At 40.1% G+C, this 17204-nt stretch overlaps 1 protein-coding gene and 2 non-coding genes across 3 annotated transcripts in view; 1 reads left to right on the forward strand and 2 right to left on the reverse strand.

Moving 5' to 3' along the window:
* The window catches only part of Trim13 (tripartite motif containing 13), a 49585-nt gene that overhangs the window by 21572 nt on the left and 10809 nt on the right, over positions 1 to 17204 (reverse strand).
* LOC124986072 (U6 spliceosomal RNA) lies at positions 773 to 878 on the forward strand. Its single transcript, XR_007108973.1, has one exon. It is a non-coding gene; the product is annotated as a U6 spliceosomal RNA (small nuclear RNA).
* Positions 10987 to 11059, reverse strand: Trnaa-agc (transfer RNA alanine (anticodon AGC)). The gene has a single exon. It is a non-coding gene; the product is annotated as a tRNA-Ala (tRNA).

Raw genomic sequence — 17204 nt, forward strand, 5'->3', positions numbered from 1 at the left:
AGAATGCCTAGCATACAGTAGGCCCTCAATAAATGTCTGCTGAATGAATGAAGAGTTTGCACTTGGAAATCAGAAGCCAGACCCTATAGGGAAAGTCCTGGAAAGGACTGGGTTTTATTTTACATGTAAAGTCGTTATGGTTTAGATATGAGGTGTCCCCCAAAGCTCATGTGTAAGATAATGCAAGAAAGTTTAGAGGTGAAATGATTATGAAAGACTTATTAACCTAATCAGTGCATTAATCCCCTCATAGGGATTAAGTGGGTGGTAACTGAGGGCAGGTAGGGTGCAGCTGGAGGAGGTGGGTCACTGGGGGCTTGTCTTTGGGGTTTATATTTTGTCCCTGTGAGTGGAGGAGTATCTCTCTCTCTCTCTGCTTCCTGGTGCCATGCTCCCAGCTGCTTTCCTCCACCACATGCTTCTGCCATGATGTTCAGCCACTTCAGGCCCCAAGGAATGGAGTCAGGCATCTATGGACTAAGATCTCTAAAACCATGAGCAACAAACTTTTCCTCTTGTAACGTTGTTCTTGTAAATTATTTTGGTCACAGCAGTTAAAAAATGTGAGTAAAGGCACTGGAGAATACATAATCTGATTTACCATTTAAAGATATCATTCTGGCCATTGTGTGGAGAAGGGAAGATTCTATTAAGGGTAAGATTGGCATGGGGAGAAATAAGCCAATCCCAAAAAAACAAAGGTTGACTATTCTCTCTGAGATACAGATGCTAACTCACAATGGGGGGTGGGATAGGGAAGAACAGAAGTTCAGTGCTGGCTTCGCAGCACAGGTACTAAAATTGAAACGATACAGAGAAGAATAGCATGGCCCCTGCGCAAGGATGACACGCAAATTCGTGAAGTGTTCCATATTTTTGAGGAACTTTAGATTACATAGAAGGAAATGAGGCGGGGTATGAAAGATGATGGAATGAGACAGACATCATTACCATATGTGCACGTATGATTACACGAATGGTATAAATCTACATCGTGTACAACCATAGAAATGAAATGATGTACCCCATTTGTGTACAATGAATCAAAATGTAGTCTGTAAAAAATAAAAAAAAATTAAAAAATAATTAAAAAAAAAAAAAGTCGTCCTTTGGATTAGACAAAGGGGAATGAAGGGAAGTGGGGGATAGGAATGAGAAAGTCAGTGGAATGAATCAGACATTACTTTCCTGTGTTCATATATGGGTACATGACCAGTGTGACTCCACATCATGTACAACCAGAAGAATGGGAAGTTGTACTCCATGTATGTATGATATGTCAAAATACATTTATTTTACTGTCATATATAACTAAAAAGAACAAAAATTTAAAAAGACTTTTTTTTAAAAAAGAGATTGGCATTGGGATGGGGGCGGGGGGCAGTTTGGGGGCCAATGCAATACTGAAGCAATCAAGAAAGAATGAGGAACTGAGTTAGAGTAAAAAAGGGTTAGTCTCCCCAGACCCACCATACTGGGGATAAACCCAAGGGTGCTTTTACCACTGAGCTACATCTCCAGCCCTTTTTTATTTTTAATTCTGAGACAGTTTCATTAAATTGCCCAAACTGGCCATGAACTTGCAATCCTCCTGCCTCAGCCTCCTGAATATGTGTGATTACAGGTATGTACCACCACAACTGGCAAAATGTTAAGTTGCCATCATATATGTGTGAGTGTGTGTGTGTGTGTGTGTGAGAGAGAGATAGAGAGAGACTGAGGACTGGACCCAGGGGCACTCTACCACTGAGCTACATTCTTAGTCCTTTTTATTTTGAGACAGGGTCTCGCTAAGTTGCAGAGCTGGAATTGAACCTGCAATCCTCCTGCCTCAGCCTCTCACCTGGTATGTGCAGTATGTGCCACTGTGCCCAGCAAAAGTTTAGATTTTAAAAATATATTTTAGAATTATAGCTCACAAAACTTGTTAATACAGTGGGTGAGGAATCTAAGAGGAAAAGAGGAATTAAGGATAACTTCCAGGTTTGGAGTCTTAATACTGAATCTTTCTGAATTTGTTTTCTCTTTCATGATTGCTGTGAGAAAAGAGGCAGAGAATGTAAACAGTTCATACAGTGCCAAGCACGTATAAATCCTCAATAATCTTATTATTGCCCCAAAGGGAAATGTGTTTTCCTTGCCTCACTGGTAAATAGGATTACAAAAATATCCACCCCTCCAACAGTGAGGGGAAAAAAAAAAACTTTTTGTAGAGTGTAAACTCCCTTCCTAAGGAATGGGCTTTTACTTTTTTTAACAGAATACTTAACAGTAGTTTTGGAACATTTTTCTTGCACACACATAAATAAAAGGATTCCTCACATTTCAAAAGACTTATAAGGCTCTTTTATGTCATGTTTGTCTATTCAGTACTTAGCAGGAGTAACTAAAAGCTGAAATTACAAACTTCTGCTGATTAAAAATCAATCAAAACATAAGATAAAGGACATCTGAAATAATAATGATTTTTTTAAAACAGGGATTGACTGCATTTGAATACACCAGAAGCTAAAATACCACGCTGTCCAGTTCAATACAGGACACCTGGCAACCGTGTTTGTAAGTGTAACTCAGCTTTCTGCAAAGCCAACACCCAACCCTTCTTGGCTACATTGACTTGTCCTCATTTCCCCTGAAAAACTGTTTAAACTTAGTACAGATAACATTCTGCCTCTGTTGCTCAATTAGCAGCTTCTCTCAATAGGTTGTCTGGTTTGGCAAGGGCTTGATTGGAGTAACCCTGTATTTTGAAACTTCCCAATGGCTGCCTCTAGGTAGCATGTGAAAAGCTATCTGTAGGGAAATTAGCAGCTATTTCGAGTCCTTCCGGGACTTTATTGCTAGCATTTTCCTCTGCCTCACCAGATCTCTCTTATTATTAATGATCTGGGACCCTCAATTAAAAAGCAGACATTTTTCTTTTCAGCCACCAGGATGTTTGGGATCCCTTTCCCTGCTCTTTCCATAATCCTTCAATTCTTATACTATCTGAGAACCTGCAAAGGCAATCTTCAATTTGAACTAGAGCTGAAAAGGATTTCCAAAGAATGTGCCCCATAGGGGAGTCTCTAGCCTGTGTGGCCTCTGCTGCTCAGTTTTCTCTACTTGGAAGTCTAGAAGACATCTTGCTTAGCCTAAAAACCAGTAGCCTTCCCAGGGAGCTTGTTGGAAATGCAGACTCTGAGGCAGTATTTTGGCCCTAGTGAATCAGAATCTTCCTTTTAACAAGACCCTAATGTGATTCTACAAGATAGCTCAACTCCTCTGTCCAGGTCAAAGCTCATGTCTTGATGGAAGTACCTCTTTAATTTCTTTAAGGATGTATTGCCTCTAATTCCAAAGTGCTACCTCTTCAGCACCTCTCAAGGCTGCTTTAATCTATCCTAGGATGGTCTCAGCTTAGCCTGACTTCCCTGTCCCTGGTCCTCAGTGGGCATCTTGTGAGTCAGGGTTCTCCCTTTCCATGGCTTACCTGAAGTCAAATTCACCACCCTTGTTCCTCTTTCCCCACAAACCCAGCAGAAAACCAGATACAATGGCTGCCTTCAAATGGGAGAGATCCAGGGGAGGGGAGGGAATGCTGGATGAGGGGGCCTTGGTTAGGTGCAGTAGCACCAGCCAGGAATCTCAGCTACTCAGGCGGCTGAAATAGGAGGATCACAAGTTTGAGGTCAGGCTGGGAAGATTAATAAAAAGGGTTGGGTAGGTCACTCAATGGTAGAGCATCCCCGGGTTCAATCCCCAGTACCACCAAAAAAAGAAAAAAAAAAAAAGTGATAGAGACAGTCTTGGAGAGGGTCTCAAGGAAGTGAGGGCTGGTGGGGGAGATACATTAGAAGAGTTTCAAGCAATTGGTCTAGGAGGGTTTGAGGAGTCTTTCTATTTGCCCAGCTGGCAAATAGCAAGCCATCCTTCCTGTCAGTCTCTGGAGTAGCTGGCACTGTGGGTGCACACCACCATCCCTTGTTCTTTCTTTCTTTCTTTCTTTCTTCCTTCCTTTCCTTCCTTCCTTCCTTCCTTCCCCCCCCCCCTCTCTCTCTATCTCTCTCTCTCTCTCTCCTTTTCCTTCCCCAGTATTAGGGACTGAACCCACTGGTGCTTTACCACTGAGTGACATCCCCAGCCCTTTTTCTTCTTATTATTATTATTTTTAATTTTGAGATAAGGTTTCACTCATTTGCCCAGGCTGGTCTCGAATCTGTGATCCTCCTGCCTCAGCTCCCCCAGTAGCTGGGATTACAGGCATGCAGCACCATGCCCAGCCTTTTATTTTATTTTTGCAGTTATAGCACTTTCTGTGTACCAAGCACTGTCCTACAGCCTTTACAAAAATTAACTCGTTTTACCCTTAAATAATCCAGTGAAACAAAGCCTGTTATTAACCTCATTTATAGATGAGGAAATGAATGCAGAGAGTTAACTTCCTCAAGTTCACAGAACTAAGAAATGATGAACCAGAATTAAAACCCAGATAGTCTGAATGGGTTAGAGTCATATACTGAGTCACTAGGCTGTGCTGCCTCTCTACAGGGTCTGAAAAAACATACATTTAAACATATACATGCTTATTTTTATTATATTAAATATATAAAGTAAATATTTTTGCATATGCATAAATTTATACATATTTTCAAATTTGTATGTATTTTGTGTGGTATTGGGGATGAAACGCAGGGCCTTGGGGCTCTACCACTGAGCTACACCCCAGCTCACAAATATTTCTACTTAAGTATATAGAGACAGAGAGGGAAGGATCTAGTTGCCTTTCTTCCAATGGCCACCTCTCCACATTTTTTGTACAAGCTCAGTTTGAGAGAAATATTATTTCTCTGTCCATATGTCCTGGTGAAGTCTAAACTAGTTTCGTAAACCTCAGTCTCCTCATCTGAGATAATAGAGTAGTTAGATTAGATGAGCTGGCGCGCCAACTGAATGTAAGGTGCCTTCTAATTTAAAAATTATTAAAATTTCCCGGAAGACTGACCAGGCAACATTTTTCATTTTCAGGTTTGACGCTGCAAGTTGCCATGGCTCAGTGTTTTTTAAGCTAACTCTGTACGGTTCTTATGGCTTCCAGGACTAACCATAACTCGGGCTTGCCCGGTGCCACTGATGATATCCTAATGCGTTTGTTCAGGTTTAAATTTAAATTTCCGGCCAGTTTTAATCGGTAGGGTTTGAGGAAACGCTCAAGCCCAGCGCGAGCGGCGAAGGAAACAGCACCGCAGCCACTGATGCAAGCGCGCCCTCTGCCGACATCACTGTGCTCCGTCCTCTTGGGCGCACCTATTCTGCTCCCCCGGCACCGCAGACACTTGTGCCCTTCCCTTCCTTCCGCAGTATTCCAACTGAACAACGTTTGTTTAGTGCTTTCACGAGCTAAGCACAGCGTATTGAGGGCCAGAGATACAAAGATAAATAAAAGCGTCCCAGCCTTAAAGGACCTCACAGTCTAACGAGGCACATCCAAATCAGATCATTGTAATGCCACTTGAGAAGTCTGTCACCGGTGCTACCCCCTGAGTCCCCATTAGTTTGCAACCCCAAGTTGCAAGAAAGAGCCCAAACCAAACAGCATTGTACAATGCTCTTTTGTTAGGAAAAGAGAATTGGTAACACATGCTAGCATTTTCTCCGGCACAGAAACAGACGACCTGCCTAGGAACTGTAGGATGCTCCCTGGAGAACCAAGGACCCCTGGGAATGGTCCTGACAGCCAACCCTCCAGGGTAGCAACAGGAGTTGCTGCAGAGAAAGGTCAGGATTTCACTGGGAAAAGGTAGAAGTTAAGAACAGGGGCCAGGAAGATATCAATTCATTTCAATATTCAATTAGTAAGTGCATTTAAAATATACAACCAAAGGGGCTGGGTTGTGGTAGAGCAGTTGTCTAGCACGGTAAGCCCCTGGGTTCCATTCTCAGCACAACATAAAAATGAAATAAAGGTATTGTGCCCACCTTCAACTAATACACACACACACACAAGGCCTCTGAAACATTTTCACAAGATTCTAGCTTATCTTTTCACTCAGTCTTGTTAGATTTTGGTACAATTTTATCTGATCATGTTTTTCAAAATAGGTCAGAGGCCCCTATTTTTAAATACAATTTTTAAAATACAAAAATTCTTTCTGCTCCTCTTCTCAAACTTTCTCAGGTTCTGGACACAGGCAGCAACTCTGTGGCTTCTACTTAACTGTCTCGTCTAGCAATGATTTCTTTTCACTTTAGAGAAAATTCTGCTGATAACCCACGATATGAGCCAGAAGAACAAAAAAAAAAAAAAAACTTGGAAGAAAAGGAAGAACATGTTTTGCTTAATTTCTTTTCTAAACAAGTGAGGGGACCAAATAAAGGAAGAAGAGAAATATACTACTCAATGCAGCCATCACTCTGATCAAATTTCTTAGAACCATGACCTACAGAAATATCTACCTTACCATCAGAAGGTGGATGCAATTACCAATAGGCCTTTTGATGAATCTCCTCTAAAATGGTTCCTATAAAGGGTGCAGTTCAGAAAAAAATATGCAAGAAGAAAGGAAAGGAAGCAGAAAGAAAGGGGGAAAAGCCCACAAACCTCATGAGAGTGAAGAGAAAGAAAAAGATAAAAAGGAAGAGAGGAGAATGCTGGGGAAGTAGAGAGGAATAGAAAACAAATATGGAGTTATGGGGTACCATCATGAACATCTTAAACTTATGATTCAAATTTGGGAAACGCCTATCTTTGAAAAATGCAGGCAATGCAAGAAGTGCAAAAGGTACAAAAATAAAATTAAAAAATTAAAACCCCACACACAATCACATAGCTACTGAGAAGTGGAAGAGGTCAGGATGAAGGTGGAGGAGGCGGCTGAGAGCACCTAACACCAGAACCTGCATGCTGCTCTGCCCAAGACCAGCCTGGACACGTGGTTGAAACCCAAGTGCTTACAGTCAGAGGCTTAGAGGGAACCCTTAGCCAGGCTTCCTGCCCCTGAAAATCCTTACCTATTTCTCAGCAAATGTAAGACCTATTGCCAAATAAAAAACAAAACTCCTCACCAAAACTACCAAAAAAAAAAAAAAGTCACACTTCCCTATTTCATTGAACTGGCCAAAATTAATACAAAATCTATATTTTTACACATATCCAAAATTTTAACAATGTACCTGTAGCAATTTCAAAGTACATTAAGCTTTGTGAAGTAACTTAGCAAAAGTGTGTGTGAAACAAATATACTAACATCACTATAAAAAGCTGACCCAAGATGATTCACTTGTGTGTGTGTGTGTGTGTGTGTGTGTCTGTCTGTCTATTTATACTTATTTGTCCTAATTCATAGAGGTAGCACATGGGAAAAGAAGACAAGGCCAAAGAGGAGAGGGGTGGCAGATACATGTCCTACGTCTATATTAAACAAGGATGAACTTCCATGGGTAGCTTAGAATTTTACATATCTTATAGAGCGGTTCAGACAGTATTTTCTGATACAGTTTTAACCTACACTAGTTAATCCTGAACCTGGTTAACATATAATACCTTATCAATTACATAAATAATAATAGTGCTTAAATTCTAATTAAATATGTAATTGTTTACACAACGTGAATATTTACATAACAGATAAAATGTGTATTTATATAATAATATTATTTATGTAATGATTAATACATATGGATAATCAGAATGCCTTCCTTCATATAATTATAAAAGAGCTCTAGCCAGGTGCAGTGGCACATGCCTGAAATCCCAGCCACTTGGGAGGCTGAGACAAGAGAATCACAAGTTCAAGGCCAGCCTGGGCAACTTAGCAAGACCCTGTCTCAAAATGAAAAATAAAAAAGGATTGGGGATACAGATTGTGGGCAAGGCCCTGGGTTCAATTCCCAATACTACAATTAATCAATCAATCAATTAAAACTCTAATACATTGCTTTGTTAATGTTCCTTTACATAATAATTCTTTATTAATTTACATAATAATGCTTTATGAATTATTAAAATATCAGTTTTGCTTTTAGTCAGATATACCAGGGGTTTTTTGTTTTCTTTTGTTTCAACAGAATCTTCCTTGTGTTCCCCAGGCCAACCTTGAACTCCTAGGCTAAAGTGATCCTCCTGCCTCAGCTTCTTCAGTAACTGGGACTAATTGTGTTCCACTGTGCCCTTGCTGGCCTTTAATCAGAATGTCAACTAGAGTCTAGAGTCTAGCATGGTAAGAACTAGTTCAGTCCTTTTTGTATCTCCCATATGTATCATGTTTCTCCCCAGTACTGGGGACTGAAACCACGGGTGCTCTAACACTGACCCACACCCTCTGCCCTTTTTTCTTATTTAGAGACAGAGTTTCCCTAAGCTGCCCAGGCTGGCCTTGAACTTGTGATTCTCCTGCTTCAGATCCTGGAGTCACTGGGATTAGTGTGGCCTGGCCCAACTCAGTGTTTTTAAAGAGCTCTCATCAAATGCCTTTCCAAGGGGAAGGAATATGAACATTGCTCTTCCTAGGGAGTTGATTCTCTATAGTTAATATAGTCAACTCTTTTTTTTTTTTTTATTGTAAACAAATGGGACACATGTGGTTTCTCTATTTGTACATGGAGTCAAGGCATACCATTTGTGTAATTATAGTCAACTCTTAATTAAAGTTACTTTATTGTTCTGCCTGAGAAACTACCATCAGAGAGACCAAAAATACTCAAAGAAATACTGCATCCTCTCTGCAGACCTACAGAATGTTGAGAACAAGGTGACATCTGTGCAGCCATGTTGTATGAACAAGCCATTTCGGGAAATGGCCCATAAAACCTCCCCCCAGGAAAGGGCACACAGGTGCTACTACCCTCAAGAGCCAATACAGGACAAACAGGACGTACTGGGCCCCCGGGATTTATCAAGGCTGTTAAGAGATATCTGTCCAAGAAATGGGCAGCTGCCCGGAAACCTTATCTATCAAGGACAGGGAAGGGGGCCTAGCCCCGACTCATCTCCTGCACAGTTCACCCCCTCCCCCCTCCTTTCTTCCTCCAGGACCATTCATTTTGGCGGGACCCAATGAGATTCAAATAAATTGGCAGGACCCAACAAAAAGAGAACAAATGTTTAGCTGTTCGAATGTTAACCAATAATGTACAGGTCTTTGTATGTGAATGATTGAAAATTTCTTAAGTAAAGTGCTTTCTCATCCCTCGGGGCCGCTCCCCACTCAGCCATGGTAGTGGCCTGAGAGGCTGGTTGCGGTCCAGGCTCGAGCTTGCAATAAAACCTCGTTGTGTGATTTGCATTACCGTGAATGCACTTTGACTCTCTGGGGATTGGTCGATATTGAACCCCAATACAGGAGAATCAGAAGGTGGCCAGGTGAGCAAGGAATCATCAGCACAGAGAAGTTTAAAGAATGAAGCTGCAATGTCATTAGGTTAAGAGAGCTTAAGCATCCAGAGTTTAGACAGTCATCGAAGACTATTACTCCACTGGAGTATATACATTAGAGCTGAATTTTTCCTGGGACCAGAAAAGCTGGCAGTCCTTTGCAATTAGAGCTATGAAAAAGGAAGACTCAGACTAAGAGTTCAGCGTCTATAGCCTAGGGAATGGATAGGATTTTGCAGTTTTCTTTTCTGTAAATTGGAGAATTTTTTTCAAGTATAAAACATTTTTCAGGATTATGGTTGTAGCTCAGTGGTAGAGTGCTTACCTAGCACGTGTGAGACACTGGATTAGATCCTCAGAACCACATAAAAATAAGCAAATAAAATAAAGGTACTGTGTTCATCTACAACTAAAAAAATTTTTTTTAAATTTCACACAACACCCAAAAGTTCCTAAGCCTTTCGCATGTGGTCTACAGTATTCAATGTATAACATGCTTCTAACATAACCTCAAAGATGTAGGAACCAGTGTTCTTCGTAGAATTAAGGGAGTTGGAGGTACTGATTAGGAAGAATAAGGCATGGATGCTTTATAGGGGCAGGAACAAAACTGAGTCCCAAAACACCTTCACAGGTCCTGGTTCATAGTAGGCAAAGATAAATATTTGAAAATGAATGAGCAAGTAATAGGTAAGCCAGAATATCAAAGTAGAAGGGGGGATAAGATAACTAGATTTAAGTAAATAAAACCCTAAGAGATCAGAATTCAGGAAAGTAGACTAAGTATAAAAGGCTCTAGCTCCTGGTGAGCAGAATACAGGTCTAGTCACAGCAGTGGCTAGTGGTAGAATGCTTCTTGGCATGCGGAAGTCCTGAGTTCAACCCCAGAACCAAAAAACAAACAACAAATAAACGACGCTCCCCCCAGCAAAAAAAAAATAGACTTGAGGAACCAGCAGGTACCTAATCATAGTGGCATTTACTATCTCAAATGCATTTACTGCTGACCTAGGGTAGCATCACATTTCTGGATACTTTTCCATTTTATTATGAAAATTTACAAACATAGGGCAAAGTTGAAAGAATTTTTAGTGAACACTATATGCCTGCCACCTAGACTCTACCATTAACATTTAATGGATTTTGTTTTTTTTTTTGTTTTTGAGAAGGGGTTTCACTATGTTGCCCAGGCTAGACAAACTCCTGGGCTGAAGTGATCCTCCTACCTCAGTCTCTCAAGTCACTGGGATTCCAGGACTACACTACTGTGCTGGTTTTGTTTTGTTTTGTTTTAGACACACTTAAAATTGTACTATGGTGGTACATACCTGTGATCCCAGCAACTTGGGAGGCTGAGGCAGAAGGATCACAAGTTCAAGGTCAGCCTAAGCAACTTAGCAAGACCTTGTCCCAAAATAAAAAATAAAAAGAGCTGGTGATGTGTTTCAGTGGTTAAGCACCACTGGGTTCAATCCCTAGTACCAAAAAATAAAAAATAAAAATAAAAGTAGAAATAAATTTTTAGAGATCAGATTTTCCCTTAAACAATTCAGTGATTAATGAAACTAAATATTTGTTAATGCTTTTATTTTCCTGAAAGTAAAATGTATATTCAATAAAACATACTTTTTTTTTTGCAGTACTGGGACTTGAACCCAGGGCCTCATGCATGCTAGGCAAGAACTCTACCACTAAGCTATATCCCCAGACATTTTAATTTTATTTTAAGATAGGGTCTCACTAAGTTATCAAGGCTAGCCTAGAATTTGCTACCCTTCTGCCTCAGCCTCCCAAATAGCAGGTGTGTGCCACCACACTGGGTTGAAATACATAAATTTTTTTTTTTTCTTCTGGTACTGGGGATTGAACCCAGGGGCTCACTTAACCACTGAGCCACATCCCCAGTCCTTTTTATACTTTATTTTGAGACAGGGTCTCGCCAAGTTGCTCAGGACCTTGCTAAGTTGCTGAGGCTGGCTTTGAACTTGTGATTTTCTTGCCTCAGCCTACAGAGCCACAGGAATTACAGGCATGCAACACCACACCCAACAAAATACATAAATCTTAAATGTAAATTCCCAAGTTGCAATAAATGCATACACCTGTGTATTCCAAATTTCTAATTTGTTTTAATTTTTTAGTTGTAGGCAAATACAATACCTTCATTTTATTTTTATGTGGTGCTGAGGATCAAACCCAGGGCATCATGCATGCTAGGCGAGCACTCCACCACTAAGCCACAATCCCAGCCCCCAAATCTCTATTAAGACATAAGATATTATCACTCCATAAACTTTTCATGTGTGTGTGGTGCTGGAGATTGATCCCAGAGCCTTGTGCATGCTGGGCAAGTATTTACCACTGAGCTACATCCCCAGTTTTGTTTTGTTTTGTTTTGTTTAAAAGAGGAAGAGGATATTGGGGATAAACAGAACTCCAGAAGCATCATCTTAAATAACCTCGTTATTAGATCTAACAGCATATTGAATTGTTGCTATTCTCAAACTTCAGTCTCAAATGAAAAAAAAAAAAAAAGATGAATATAAACACAACAAAATCTCTTTTCTATCACATCCCATCTCCACTGATACACACAGAAGGAAAAGTGCTTCATTTGCGCTACCATCTTCCATACCACACCTCAACGTGTGGGTCTGGCTGCTGGGGATTGGTTGCTTTCTGCAATTTTTCTAGTAGTGGGGCAAATAAAATTTTATCATTGTTGCTGCAATACTAAGGACTGAGTCCAGGGGTACTCCACTGAGCTACATCCCCAGCCCTTTTTTAGTTTATTTTGAGACAGGGTCTCACTAAACTGCTGAGGCTGGCCTTGAACTTGGAATCCTCCGGCCTAACTTCCCAAGTCTTTGCTATTATACAGATGGGCTACAGAACCCAGCACAAATTAAATTCTTAAAACCAATAAGCCAATAAGACTTTCCCCCCTGAAATTGTGTGTTAGAAAGCATTTATAAATATGTCTTAAGATAATAAAGTATTAGCTGGGAGCAGTGGTATACACCTGTAATCCCAGCTACTCAGGAGGCTGAGGCACTTGGATCACAAGATCAAGGTCAGCCTGATTTAATTAGACCATCTCAAAATAAAAAGCAAAGAAGCTGGGGAGAAAAAAAAGGCTAGAGATGCAGTTCCGTGGTAGAGCACCCTGGGTTCAATTCTCAAACTGCAAAATACATACAAACATACATACACACATAAATTTTAAAAGATAATAAAATAAATAATTTACATTACCAGATTTGATGTTTATTTAACTGGCAGTTTGATGTGCAGCACTCCAGATGCAGCCCTTACCTTTGGAACATGGAACTTGACTCACATCCATGGAGTAACTAGACATTGTGATGTCAGTAAAACACTATATTAAAATACCCCTATAACATTTTTATTACAGAAATTTTCAATCATATACAAGAAAATGAAAATATTGAATTCCTATGTACCTATCATTCAGCCCCAACAATGATCTTAATAAAATGCATTTAAGATTCACCTGGCTAGATGAATTAATAATCTGTTCCTTTTTATTGCTGAGTTGTATTCCATTATAGGACCACCACAGTTTGTTTATCCATCTATACCCTGATTGCTTGTTTGGGGGCAATTTGAATATATATTCATAGGCATGTTTTCATGTGAATGTAAATTTTCACTTCATTTACATAAATCCTAGGAGTAGGATTGTCAAGCCAGAACAGCTCAGTGTATTGGGAGAAAGCTCTCAGTTTGTGGTTTCTCCCTTATTTATGTAATGTGAATAAATATCTATGTAATACACAAACATATTATATATATATATATATAAATATTATATAATGAGTAATAATATTTATAGGTAAACACAGAATGTGCTTCTTTATACAATTTTTAAAAGAGCTTTAATGTATTGCTTTTTAACACTCCTTTACATAATAATTCTTCACAAACTACTGAAGTATCAGTTTGGCTTTTAACAAGGAGTACCCACTAGATTCTAGAAGGTAAGAACTTGTTCAGTCCTCCTTAAATCCTGATAATCTTATGGAAGTTTTCTTGTACATAGCAAGTCACTTCTCTTTCTCTTTCAAGATTCTCCTGGGGCTAGGGTTGTGGCTCAGTAGTAGAGCATTTGCCTAGCACCACATAAAAAAAACTAAATAAACAAACAAAATAAAGGTACTGTGTCCATCTGCAACTAAAAATATAAAAAAAGATTCTCCCTTTGTCTTTGACAGTTTGATTATAATGTGTCTCAGTGTGGGCCTCTTTAGGTTCATCCTAGTTGGAGTCCCATGAGTTTCTTAAATTTGGGGGTCCAATTTCTTCCTTACATATTCCATTTTTTACCATTAAATTTCTTCAAATAAACTCTCTTCTTTCTCTCTTTCTGCAACTTCCATCAGGAGCTTATTGGTCAGCTTGAAGGTGTCCCAAAACTTCCTTTAGGCTTTCTTCATTTTCCATCACTCTTTATGTTATTCTGACTTGATAATTCCAAATAACCTATCTTTTGAGTTCACGGACCTCTCTAGTGAATTTTTCAATTCAGTTATTTCATTCTTCAGGACCAGAATCTGTCTGATCCTTTTCTCTATTTTTTCTCATTGTTGATATTCTCATTTTGTTCATTCATCTTTTTCCTGATTTTGTTTAATTATTTGTCTGTGTTTTCTGATAGTGTATTGAGCCTCCTAAAGACAGTTATATTAAATTCTTTGTCATTTAATTCATATATCTCCATTTCTTTGTTTTGGGGATTTTGGAGCTTTATTTTTGGTTTGGTTTGGTTTGCTGTTTTGTGTATATCTGAAAAACAGCCACCTCCCCAAGTCTTTAGGAACTGTCTGCAAACATGGGAAAGACCTTCACCAAAGAGCTATAGATTCTGAGATTCCAGATTCTCAAGTCTTTTGGGGGATGCATGCTCTCTGGGCTCATGTGTGTGGTCTCCCAATTAGAGAGGTTTGCTGGTTTCCTTTTCGGGAGCCTGTAATCCCTTGCACCCTCTCTCTCTGCTGTCTGGTACTGTAACATGCCACTCTGGTTTTCTGCAGCCCCTAGATAGCCAAAGTGTGCTGGTTCTGTCAATGCTTAGGGCTGGATGAGACAAAAACCACTCCCTTGGGCAGTTCCCCAAAAGCTGAAACACACTGGAAGCATGTTTCAGTTTTGTCTTTTCCCTCCCAAGGGAGAAGGAATGAGCGGGAAGCTTTTTCCTAATCACACTGAGCTAAACCAGCCTTCATCTGTGACACTGCCATTTCTCCTGCGCTTCAGTAAGACAGCTCTTTGCAGCCCTCAGACACCCAAACTATTCCCATCAGCACCCTAAGTCAGATGACACAGAAACCAGTCCTTTAGAAAGCATCCTCAAAGCCAGAACATCGGACATATGTTTCACTCTTCTCAGTACCTGAGAGCCCTGGTACCCAGGGCAGTCACCCGTCCTGATATCTACTGATTCTGCACCACATCAGGCAGTCCTCCAGGACTGGCAGAGCCTATCTCCCTTTAGGGCTTTCTTATTTACTTACTTAGCACCAGGAATTAAGCCCAGGGGTGCTTTACCACTGAGCTACAGTCCCAGCCCTTTTTATTTTTTGAGACAGAATCTCTATAAGTTTCCCAGGCTGGCCTCAAACTTGCAATCCTCCTGCCTCAGCCTCCCAAATTGCTGGGACTACATGCATGTGCCACTGCACCCATTTATTTAGGACTTGTGAGACCATAACTCTGCAATGTCAGTGGGCCCTTCTGACCAATATATTTATTTCCCATTAATTTTATGATATCATGCTCTCCCTGATGGTCTTTTTTCCTTTTTCTTTTCTGTTTGTATTGGGGGTTGAATTAAGGGATGTTCTATCACTGAGCTACATTCCCAGCTCTTTTTATTTTTTTTACTTTGAGACAGGTTTCACCAAGTTGCAGAGGCTGGTCTCAAACTTGCAATCCTCCTGTCTCAAATTCCCATGTAACTGAGATTACAAGCATGTGACATGGTACCCAGCACCAGTTGGTCTTAAACTCTGCTAGACAAAGGATAGACATTCCTTGTAAATAGGATGGTCCTCCTCAATCTGTCCTAGTGCCTCTCCATCCTACTGGTCGCAGTGTGTGGGAGGCAGGGATGTGGTCAATGAAAGAGATAATAGTCTAAGAATACAAAGATTATAGCCTAAAAGTTCAAGAGAAGACACAGAGCTGGGAGCGGTGGCACACACCTGTAATCCCAGTGGCTCAGGAGGCTGAGGCAGGAGGATTGACAGTTCAAAGCCAGCCTCAGCAAAAGCAAGGTGCTAAGCGGCTCAGTGAGATCCTGTCTCTAAATAAAATACAAAATAGGGCTGGGGATGTGGCTCAGTTGGTTGGGTGCCACCGAGTTCAACCCCAGTGCCACCCCACCCCACAAAAAAAGAGAAGACATAGTTAGAATATGAGGAGTTCCACATTATGCTAAAGAAATTCCAAACAGTAAATTTAGCATGACAAGAAAACAAAGTATCAGTCACATTTTTCTGTGTATTCTGGGTAAAACCTGTGTTTGTGATTACTATTAATGAAGCACAGTTCCAATCTGTCACAGAGTCATTGGAAGCCAGTACTCTTGGGTAGCAAGATAAAGAAGGCAGTCTCATAAGTTATGATGCATCAGCATTAAATAAAAATGCAGGACAAGAAATGGTATATTGTTTCAAGATAAAAAGATTATGAAGAACTATGGCACTGTGAGTAATAACAGAAGTGCTGCCTGTTTCTCACAGTGAAAGATATGAAATTAGCCAACAATGGTGCATTAACAGTAAAAAACGAGAGATTATTCCTAGGTCTGAAAAGGAAGAGATGATTCCACAACAAGACACAGAATCTTTCCATGCACTGATTAAGCAAATATGTAAGCACCCATTACTACCAATTATTCTGTATCTTCATCAATAAATTACTATACCTCATATGGAACCACTTTCTAACCAAATTGTTATATAGCAAGGAGCCCTGCAAAATATATTTACCCAGAATCCCATACACCCTAAGGTCAGCCGTGCATGAAATATAGTTTATATAGAAAGGAAGGAGAAATGCCTTCTTGCAGAATGAGTTGCCACTCTAGCAATCTTCTTTGATGACCAATGAATTTGTATCATTATGAACAATAATTGTGGATTTTTAGAAATTGATGTTTCCATTAATTGCTGCCATTAGTCTTTTTGATGTTGAAATTGTTCTTAGGTTAGTGGGAACTTGCATTCTTTTTGAAATACCCCCATGACTCTTTGATAGGCTTCCTTGCTTTTTTAGCACAAGACTCTAGATTTATCTTGTGTGGTTCTTGCTGTCTACCTGGACTGGACTTTTCTTCAAGGATGCCTGATTTCTATTAGACATGAAATTTTTTTAGAGATCAAAATCTGGGTGCTAGGGACACTCATGGAGTGGGATTGTCATTACTATAAGCCTTTTCAATGAAGAAGCTAAAATTTGGGGGGAGAGGGTACTGTGGACTAAACTCAGGGGCACTTAACCACTAAGCCACATCTCACCCCTTTTTATTTTTTATTTTGAGAAAAGGTCTGAGTTGCTTGGAGTCTCACTAAGTTGTTGAGGTTGGCCTCAAACTTGTGGTTCCCCTGCCTTAGCCTCCGGGATTGTTGAGATTACAGGCATGTACCACCACATCTGGCAAGAAGTTAAAATGGTGGAGGTTAAAATTGAACCCAGGGTGCTTAACTACTGAGCAACATTCCCAACCCTTTTTATTTTTATTATTAAATTTCGAGACAGAGTCTTGCTAAGTTGCTTAGGGTCTTCCTAAATTACTAAGGGTAATTAAATTACTAAGGGTAGCTTTGAA

Source organism: Sciurus carolinensis, chromosome 5, assembly GCF_902686445.1.
Source record: "Sciurus carolinensis chromosome 5, mSciCar1.2, whole genome shotgun sequence".
Lineage (NCBI taxonomy): Eukaryota > Metazoa > Chordata > Mammalia > Rodentia > Sciuridae > Sciurus > Sciurus carolinensis.